At 39.1% G+C, this 10,669-nt stretch overlaps 1 pseudogene; it reads left to right on the top strand.

Annotated features, from left to right (window-relative positions):
* Window positions 1–1,259: 1,259 nt before the first annotated feature.
* On the top strand, window positions 1,260–2,177 carry LOC118554508 (small ribosomal subunit protein eS1-like; annotated as a pseudogene).
* The last annotated feature ends 8,492 nt before the right edge of the window (window positions 2,178–10,669 follow it).

Raw genomic sequence — 10,669 nt, 5'->3', positions numbered from 1 at the left:
TTTTATTTTTTAAAGTTTATTTATTTATTTAAATAATCTCTATACCCGATGTGGGGCTCAAACTCATGAACCTCAAGATCAAAACCACACACTCTTCTGACTGAGCCAGCCAGGCACCCCTTGTTTTGTTTTTTTAATCCATTTCTCTTATTGATTCAGTTTTGGAACTTGGTTAAATATACTTGCAAGACTGTCTTAATTATCAAATGAAATCACTTTTTACACACCTTTAATCTTACACTTTGTGTACTATGACAACTTAAGAGATACAGAAATATTTAAGTCTCTGGGCGTCAGTTTTTTCCTCTCTAAAATATGGAGAATGGGCAAAGAGGCCTCCAAATTTCTTCCCATTCTAACATGTCATGATTATATAGCTCTGCTATTTCTTCCCAGATTAGCCCTTTAATTCATTGTAATAAAACTATACAACAGCAGGAAATTTAGCTGATAAAATTTGAGTTTTTCAACTGTAACAATTGATTATAACTTTACAGAAATTATAATCAGAAACAATATTATGTAGTTTTATATAAATGGAAACTGGCTTTCTGATGATAGTTCCAGTTTCAAAATGAGGCAAATCACTAGTAACCTCCACGGTTTTATTTCAGCAGGAAAAGAATTTTATTCATGTATATTTCCTTTAGATCTTAATATTTTTGCCTAGAGACACTAACTTCAAAAAACTTTCAAAGGAATTGAACAGAGGTGTGGGTAAATTAGGTTAGTCTTTTAATAACTGGAATATGACAACTTCTCTAAATATGAAAGTTTTTTAAAAATGACATTTTGCTTTTATGAAAAGTATTAGGGGAAAAGTTTGAGGGAGAAACTACAGCAGAGTGGTTTGAGTTTTGTAGTCAGACAGAAATGAGATGGGATTTCTATTCTGAGACTGCTTAGCTTAGTGACCTTGTTTGGGCAAATCATTTAACCTCTCTAAGCCTTGGTTTACTCAGCTGAAAAATGGAAGTAATATTACTGCCTAACTCACAAGGTATAGTGAAGTTTAAATAAGATAATATAAACAAAGTTGTTGAGTATAGTGTTTATAATACTAGTAAGTGGTACCAAATATCAAATGTTAGTGATACTAACTTATTAAATATTAGACATATAAAGGTAAACTCTCAGATATATTTCATTAAAGAAACTGAGTTTCAGAGAAATCAATTAGCAAGTTAACCAAGAATAGAGTGTTTTCCCAGTTTTTGAAAGGATAGGCAAATAACCCTTTTGGCTGTATGAGCAGCACCATGGCGGTACGCAAGAACAAGCACTTTACGAAAGGCAGCAAAAAGGTTGCCAAGAAGAAAGTGGCTAATCCATTTTCTAGAAATATGGCATGATGTGAAAGCACCAGCTGTGTTCAATATAAGAAATAAAAACACTAGTCTAGAGCACTCAAGGAATCAAAATTGCATTTGATGGCCTCAAGGGTGGAGTTTTTGAAGTAAGCCTTGCTGATCTGCAGAACGATGAAGTTACATTTAGAAAATCCAAGCTAATTACTGAGGATGTTTGGGGCAAAAGCTGCCTAACTTCCAAAAATTCAGTGGATTTTACCAGTGACAAAATGTGCTCCGTGGTCAAAATGGCAGACCATGGTTGAAGCCCATTTTGATTTCAAGACTACCCATGGTTATTTTCTCTACTTTGTTGTTGGTTTTACTAAAACTCTCAAAAATCAGGGGTGCCTGGGTGACTCAGTCAGTTAAGCATCAGACTCTTGATCTCTGCTCAGGTGTTGATCTCAGGGTCATGAGTTCGAGCCCCACATTGGGCTCCATGCTGGGCATGGAGCCTACTTAAGAAAAAAAAAATCTCAATAATCAGATTTGGAAGACCTCTCCCGATAAGCACCAACAGGTCTGCCAAATCCAGGAGAAGTTGATGGAAATCATGACCTGACAGGTGCAAACAAATGACTTGAAAGAAGTGGTCAATAAACTGATTCCAGACAGCACTGGAAAAGACATAGAAAAGCCTTGTCAGTCTGTTTCTCCACTCCACGATGTCTTTGTTTGAAAAGTGAAGATGCTGAAAACCCTGAGTGTGTATGGGGAAAACTCATGGGGCTTCATGATGAAGGTGGTAGTTATGAAAAAATGACGCAGGATGAGACAGGTGCTGAAGTTGAAAGATATGAGCCACCAGTCCAAGAAGCTGTTTAAAATTCAGACTTTTAATGGTGACCAAAAGTCTTATTAGTAATGTTGAAGAAGAAAAGATAGGCAAATGTCAACTAAAAGCAATAGTGCATTCAGGCTCAATAGCAGTCCTCTTGGAGTAGCACGTGCAGAGTGGACTTTTACTTTCTTCTCTTTTGCTTTTCTGTTTTCTCTAAATGTTGTACATTTTTTAAAAAAGATTTTATTTATTTGACAGAGAGAGACAGTGAGAGAGGGAACACCAGCGGGGGGAGTGGGAGAGGGAGAAGCAGGCCTCCCACCGAGGCGGAGCAGGGAGCCTGATGCGGGGCTCGATCCCAGGACCCTGGGATCATGACCCGAGCCGAAGGCAGCCGCTTAACCAGCTGAGCCACCCAGGCGCCCCTAAATGTTGTACATTGAGCATTTATTCCTTTTATAAAAAGAAGAAAGTATTTTTTAAATTTTTTTAAAGATTTTATTTATTCATTTGAGAGACAGAGCATAAGCAGGGGGAGAGGCAGAGGGAGAGGGAGAAGCAGGCTCCCCGCTGAGCAGGGAGCCCGATACGGGGCTCAATCCCAGGACCCCAGGATCATGACCTGAGCCGAAGGCAGACGCTTAACCATCTGAGCCACCCAGGCGCCCCAAGAAGAAAGTATTTTTAAAAAATGAATGAGTTTGTCAATATCCAACTATCCTGTGAACATTAAAAAAAAAAAAAAAAGGCCAAGAGAATTAATCTGCCATTCTGGATTCCTTTTTGAGTTCCCAGTAGATGAATTTATGTTTGAATGAATCAATAAATATTTAGTTGTCAGTATGTATCCTCAGTTTGTTGGAGTCCATAATTAGATGCATCCAGAAGTTGTATAAAACATCACTCCCTAAGAATAAAACTGGTAAGACTCCACATAAACTGGATGGAATTAACCACTAATAGGGAATCTAGTCAGTGTGATTAGAATGCCTAAAAAACTATAAGAAAATAAATAGTATAGCCATGAAAATGATAACATATCAATTTTATCCCCCCCCATTCTCTTTTGGTGTTTTTTAAAATTTGCATTTCAAAAGTTATATGATTGGTTTTGTTTTAGTTATGTATTGCCGTGTAACAATTTACCCCAAACCTAGTGCCTTAAAACAACAAACATTTATTATCTCATCATTTCTGAGGGTCAGGAATCCAGATGCTGCTTAGCTGGGTGCCTCTGACTGTCAGGAAATTACTGGGAGCATCTGCTTCTAGGCTCACTCATGTGGTTGTTGGTAGGATTCAGTTCCTTATGGTGTGTTGGACTGAGGACCTCAGTTCCTCACAGGCCGTTGACTGGAGGCCTCTCCAAAGGCAGCACACGACATAGCAATTGTCTTCCCTCCGAGTCAATAATAGAACAAGAGGGAGCACTCAAGGGGCGCCTGGGTGGCTCAGTCGGTTAAGCGTCTGCCTTCGGCTCAGGTCATGATCTCAGGGTCCTGGGATCAAGCCCCACATCGGGCTCCTTGCTCTACAGGGAGCTGCTTCTCCCTCTGCCTGCTGCTCCCCCTGCTTGTGCTCTCTCTCTTTCTCTTTCTCTCTCTCGTTCAACCTACACAGAAGGGGAGAGGATCACAGGAGGGTATGAATACTACGCTCTCATTGAAGGTCAACTCGGAGGCTCCCACTACAGAGCGAAAAGCATTCATCAGACTTATTCTGCTTGCTATGATGTCATCACCTAGCTATATTCTGAATATAATTTCATATTATATATGACTTGCCTCTAAGGTGAGAAAGTAGACTAATAGCATACACAAGTTTCTCATTCTTCATTAAATTAGTAAATATTCTTAAACACTCAAATTTTGTTAGTTTGCTTAGTGTGTTTGAGTGTCCCTAACACTGATCAGTACTGAACCAAAACTTGTGACCAGCCCAGGACTGTAGTCCTGTCTTGAGAGGGCCCACGTGAGCTGCCAGGAGTCCTCCTTGTACAATAGGAATGGAAATATAAAATGTCTACATGGGCCAGGCAGGTAGCTTAAGTTGGGCTGAGTTACTTGGGTGTAAGCAAACTTTAGAAGTAAGAAACATTTCTCACAACACAGCATCAAATTCTACAGTTATAGCTCTATCAAAATACATATCTATTTATCTTAAGAACAGGGTAACTTAATTTCTCAGTCTAATATCTGCATTCAGCTCAACTAAAAAATAATCTGATATACACTTTCAAAATCCTTAATCCTATCTTTTCACATCAGGTAACATTTACTCTTTTACCATATAAGATGCTATTTACCATATAAGATGCTATTCATAGGTTCCAGGGATTAGGACATGGACACATCTTTTGGGGGGCAACCATTCATCCCACAACGGAGGCATTGTCTGTAAAGAATTTTAAAATCATAGTAAACCTGACTAAATGTCAGTCTACTTTTTATTATTACCACGTGCAGGCAATTTTAAACAATGTCAGTGATAAAATTCTCCCCATGAGGGCAGACCACTCCCAATACCTCCCCTACCCTTGGCGTGCCACTATTGAATATTCCAATATGAGCTTTTCAGCCTGCCTTAACTTTTCAGGACCAAGTACTGCATAAAACAATTTGGTGGATCATCAGTGGCCACCCACACCCCCTAATCTTGGTATGACTGACTCCTCGTCCTTTAGGAGTCAATTTAAGTAAATGTCACCTACTCAAGGAACATTTCCCTAAATGTCTAGATTCCAAGTGGCACCCTGCACTTATTTCCCATATTTGTTTCTTTCATGGCAGTTGTCACACTTTGTAGTTATTTTATTTGTAAGTTAATTTATTTCATCTCCTTTATTAGTCTGTAAGCTCCAAGTCCTGTATGTCTTATTCTCTGAGTTATCCCCAGAGCCTAACACAGTGCCTGGCACATGGCAGGTGCTCAATATATGCGTAGTGTCACTGCATTCTCCTCAGCGTGTATGCGACCAGTAAAGTGCACTTGCTAAACATTGAACAAATTATTCTTTCTTCATCTCATGTCCATTACACAAAAAGAAATGGCCACTTGCCTAAGACTGGCGACATAGAGAACTATTTATCTCCATAATTTAGAAACAGCTGCAGCGTCATGGATCTTAGTGGAGTTTTCTCCTCTTCCAAACCCTAATTTAGGCGTGATTAGGAATGTTTTATTCTGAAAATTCACAGTTATCCTAAGACTGAATCGCAAAATAAAATATAAATAAAGCATTAACGTTACGAAGGGGACCTATACATTTTGTCTTGGCACCATACCAGAAATGACAAGAATCCAGTCAGTACCCCAAACTTACCAAGTTTGAAAGATAAAGCATCGATTTCCTCTTTAAACCACTTGCTCCTCTTAATCTCTTTCAGTATTTCTTTTAGTAGCCCAACTATTCACCTGGCTAGTTCTCCAGACTTAATCTTCAGCTCTCTTTCCTTCTCTCTTTACAGCCTTCCTAGGAGATCTCCCCCATCTCCAAGACTAAAATATTATCCCTCAGGTGTTATTCCTTATGTCTGTCCCCAGTCCTCTCCTCTGAGCTCAAACTCACAACTGTTACTTGTTATACCTTCTTCCTTATACCATAGGCATTTCAAATTTATCATGTCTGAAAAGCAAACTCTTATTTTTTCCTCCAAACCCCTTTCTCTCTGACCTTCTCCATCTATAAGGACACTGCCATTCACCATTGGCTTAATCCAGAAACCCGGGAGTCTTCTTTGACTCCTCTCTTTCTCTCATCCCCCACAGTTAGTTCATTCACAAGTCCTATCAGCTCGACCTACAAATATATTTGAACTGCATTTACTTCTTTCCTTCTCTGCTACTTCCTAGTCTAAGCTACCGGTCTCTCTACTTCCGTTCTTAGCAAAATAGGTGGGGTAACCTTAAAATATAAATCCTATCATGGCATTTCTCTCCAAACTCATGTTAATGTCACTCTCTACTCAACCATCATGTTACACCATCCGTTGTGCCTTTCACTTCTTTGCACAAGTCAAGAACCTTAGCACATTCTGTTTCTTCTGGTGTAATGTTTTTCCTCCAGGCTTTCCCATTAGCAGGTTCCTTCTCGTTCTAAACCTTAATGTCAGTTTCACTTCAAAGACTCCCTTCCTGCCCTATTTAAGCAGATTTTTCCTCTTCTACGTTTATTTGTGTTTACTGTATCCCATACATTTCCTTCATAGCATCTTATCCCAATTAAAATACTTGATTAGGGCACCTGGGTGGCTCAGTCGGTTAAGCGTCTGCCTTAGCCTCAGGTCATGATCTCAGGGTCCTGGGATCGAGCCCCGCATCGGGCTCCCTGCTCAGTGGGGAGTCTGCTTCTACCTCTTCCTCAACCCCTACCCCCTTCTCGTGCCCTCTCTCTCAAATAAATAATAAATAATAAAAATCTTTAAAAAGTAAAATAAAATGGGGCGCCTGGGTGGCTCAGTCGGTTGGGCGTCTACCTTCGGCTCAGGTCATGATCTCAGAGTTCCGGGATCGAGCCCCACGTCAGGCTCCCTGCTTAGCGGGGAGTCTGCTTCTCCCTCTGCCCCTCACCCTGCTTGTGCTCTCTCTCACTCTCTCTGTCTCTCTCTCAAAAAAAAAAAAAAAAAAAGACCGCCTGACTTAATCTTAAAAAAAAAAAAAGTAAAATAAAATACTTGATTAGTCTTTCCCACTAGATGTGAAGCTACATGAGGGCAGGAACTATGTCTTGTTTACTGATGTACCTCTAGCTCCTCGTGCAGTGTCTGATACCTGGCAGGGGATTAATCAATTGTTGAACGGATTAAGCTGCCCTATTCTATTTTAGCCTATGTGTTACAAGTGTAATTTGAATGACATTGCACAGAAGGGAGAAATTCTTATTTCTCCATTTCATGTCCATTGCTTTAAAAAAAAGAAGTCATTTGTCTGAGACAAATGACATAGAGAGCCATTTATCTCCATAGTGCAGAAACAGCTGCAGTGTCATGGATCTTAGCAAAGACAATATTTTTTCCCATGATTAGGAAAATTTCATACTGAATTTTATAGGAATTTCATAAAGAAATTAAATCATAAAATACAGAAAGAATTAATCATTGTGAAGAGGTAGAACCTGCAAAGTTTTCCCCTGGGGCAACAAGATATTTTCTTCAAGCTTCCGAGGTAACTGTACGGATATTTCTTTTTGCACACTTCCAAATCATCTCACAAAGACAGGTGCTGCCTATGCTGGCCAGAAGTACTGACGTTGTTTATTAAGGCATGATTCACCCACCCAGAGGCTTTCATTTTCATGAAAAGGAGAGGCAAATTCATTTCAGATAAGCCATGCGTGGTAATTTGACCTAACAGAAAAGTGGGTCCACATTTACTACTCTCGTGGGTCTTACGCCACAGGTCCAAAGCAGTGTTCCTTCCCAGCTACAATTCAGAAATGCTTTCCATATCTGGGCTTCGCAGCAACCAGACCTCTTTTGCTATCCCTCCAGCAGATACCCTTTGGGCTAGCTTGAAAACCCCAAAGCCATCATAGCATTCAAACAATAACCAAAAATCCTCAGATTTCCTTAATGTCTGTCTTTGAACAGTTCAAAGAGCTTCCACATTTGTTTTTTTCTGGTGCTTTCCCTGTAACACTATGACGTAGGAAGATCTGAGATTAGAGAACCTGACGTTCAAATCGTTTGTTCAAAGCCACAAGTGAAATGACCTATCACAATCAGATTCCATTCTCCTGACTCCCACATGGGGTTTGAGACCTTTATGAAACATTTCAAAACCACATATAATGACGAGTCTTGAGCATTTTTTTTTATCACCTTCTTAACATAGAGGGGGAAAATGTTATTTTGTGGGGTTTTTAATAAAATGGCTTTGTGAGGACAGGCTTCTAAGTTGCCCCATTCTAAATTTACATAGAGAAGATCAAAGGAATAAGCAGAGGAAAAGCCTTCCACGTGGCAGAAACTTTGAGGAACTTCTGCTAGTTAGAATGTAAAAGAACTCAATTAGAAGGAAGGGCCAGTTCAAGATTCCACTTCTGTAAAATATATTATCACCCCGGGGCGCCTGGGTGGCTCCGTCGTTAAGCGTCTGCCTTCGGCTCAGGTCACGATCCCAGGGTCCTGGGATGGAGCCCCGCGTCCATTGGGCTCCCTGCTCAGCGGGAAGCCTGCTTCTCCCTTTCCTGCTCCCCCTGCTTGTGTTCCCTCTCTCACTGTGTGTCTGTCAAATAAATAAATAAAATCTTAAAAAAAAAAAAATGCTCATGAACCCTCAAAAATAAATAAATAAATAAATAGTGATAAAGATGGGATTCAAACAGTTCTGCTCAACTCCAAAGCCAAATGTGCCAAACCACTATTATCTCCTGAAGGCTATTAATAGGGAACTAGTTAAGGGGCACCTGGGTGGCTCAGTTGTTAAGCGTCTGCCTTCGGCTCAGGTCATGATCTCAGGGTCCTGGGATCGAGCCCCGCATCAGGCTCCCTGCTCTGCGGGAAGCCTGCTTCTCCCTCTTCCACTCCCCCTGCTTGTGTTCCCTCTCTCGCTGTGTCTCTGTCAAATAAATAAATAAAATCTTAAAAAAAAAAAAGAAAAGACCAGATTGCATGAACTAAAACCAAGCAGGGAGGGGTGGACAGTGGGAGGTAAAGAATGAGGGTAAAGAATGAGGGGAGGGGCACCTGGCTGTCTCAGTCAGTACAGCATGCGACTTCTGATAGAGCATGCGACTCTTGATCTCAGAGTCATGAGTTCAAGACCCTGTGTTGAGTGTAGACCTTACTTTAAAAAAAAAAAAAAGAGAGAATGAGGGGAAATAAAAGTATGCTGAATACCGCAACTTGCACTGGAGAAATCAAGAGCTATTATTTCATTGTGATATTGAAAAGAAGGTGTTTTTCTTTAACTTAAAGGTAGGCAATTTTATTTTTATTTTTTTAAAAGATTTTATGTATTTAATTGAGAGAGAGAGAGCACACAGGGAGAGTGAGAGGCAGAAGCAGACTCCCTGCTGAGCAGAGAGCCTGACACAGGTCTTGATCCCAAGACCCCAAGATCATAACCTGAGCCGAAGGCAGACGCTTAACTGACTGAACCACCAGGTGCCCCAAGGTAGGCAATTTTATAATAAAAACAGGATATATGGGGTGCCTGGATGGCTCAGTCAGTTAAGTGTCTACCTTCAGTTCAGGTCATGATCTCAGGGTCCTAGGATTGAGCCCCAAATTGGGCTGTCCACTCAGCGAGGAATCTGTTTCTTCTTCTCACTCTCCCTCTGTGCTCTCTCTCTCTCTCTCTCTCACTACCCCTCTTTCAAATAAATAAATAAATATCTTAAAAAAAAAAAAACAGGATATATAACTTCCAAAGCATTAAACAGGATTTAAAAAGCAAAGAATACATAGTTCATGTAGTAAGAGACAAGAAAAAGAGAAAATTATGCAGAATATGAAAAAAAAGATTAAGAATATAAGATGACAGAAAGAGTCTGAAACATTAGAGCATTTACTCAATATGTCCTTTACCAAAGCAGTGTATGATAAACAGTATTTCATTCATTCATTATTTCATAATCTTATGGAATATCATAAAGCCATTAAAATTAGGTTCATAAAGGATATGAAATGTTATAGAATTATATATTTTAAAAAATTATTTCTACAGTAATCAAAATTATTTCTACAGTAATTCCAATTTGATTGAAGATGTAGAAATGGACAGGCAGTCCTGCAGCATAATGGTTGATTATAAACTTTAGAATTGGATCTAGATTTGTATCTCAGACCTACCATTTACCAACTAATGACCTTAGACCAACAAATTAACACTCTTATCTTCAATTTACTCACCTGTAAAGTGAGAATGATAATATCTTCTCAGAGAACTATTGAGAAGATTATAAGAGACAATATGCATAAGAAGAAAACCAAAGTATCTGGCATACTCAGTAAATGATAACTATTATATATGTGTGTGTGTTAAATAGATTATATATTATATGGATTATATATATGTATGTACATGTATATATACACCAACATATTATATAATGTGTATATATGTTATGTATAATATATTATATATAATATGGGTGTTTGGGCCTGCACATACATACACATAGAAATCGGCCCGAGAGAAACTATACCAAAGTGTTAACAATGGTTATCTCTAGGTGGTAGAATTTTGAGTGATTTTTGTTTATTTGTTTGTTTATACTTTTTGTTTCTCTTTCCTGCTTCTCTGCATTTTCCAAAATTTCTATAGAGAATATGCTTGCTTTTGCAATTAGAAAAAAGTTATTAGTTATAATTAAAATATATAGTAAAAAGTTTGTAGGGTAGCAATACAAATAGAGAGAATACACTATAACCATCCAAAAGCAATATCCTTTCTTAGATACCTAAAATGCACCAAATTATCTGTAAACGCAGCAATGTCTTTCATATAGCCTGAGTTCAGTTTTCAGCAAAACAAAACAAATGTCTTTTTCTCTGAATGGTGAATGCCTTGGAGTTACTCCAGAATAATATTG

The sequence above is a fragment of the Halichoerus grypus genome, chromosome 2 (genome assembly GCF_964656455.1).
Source record: "Halichoerus grypus chromosome 2, mHalGry1.hap1.1, whole genome shotgun sequence".
NCBI lineage: Eukaryota > Metazoa > Chordata > Mammalia > Carnivora > Phocidae > Halichoerus > Halichoerus grypus.
This window is presented reverse-complemented; position numbering and strand designations above follow the sequence as displayed.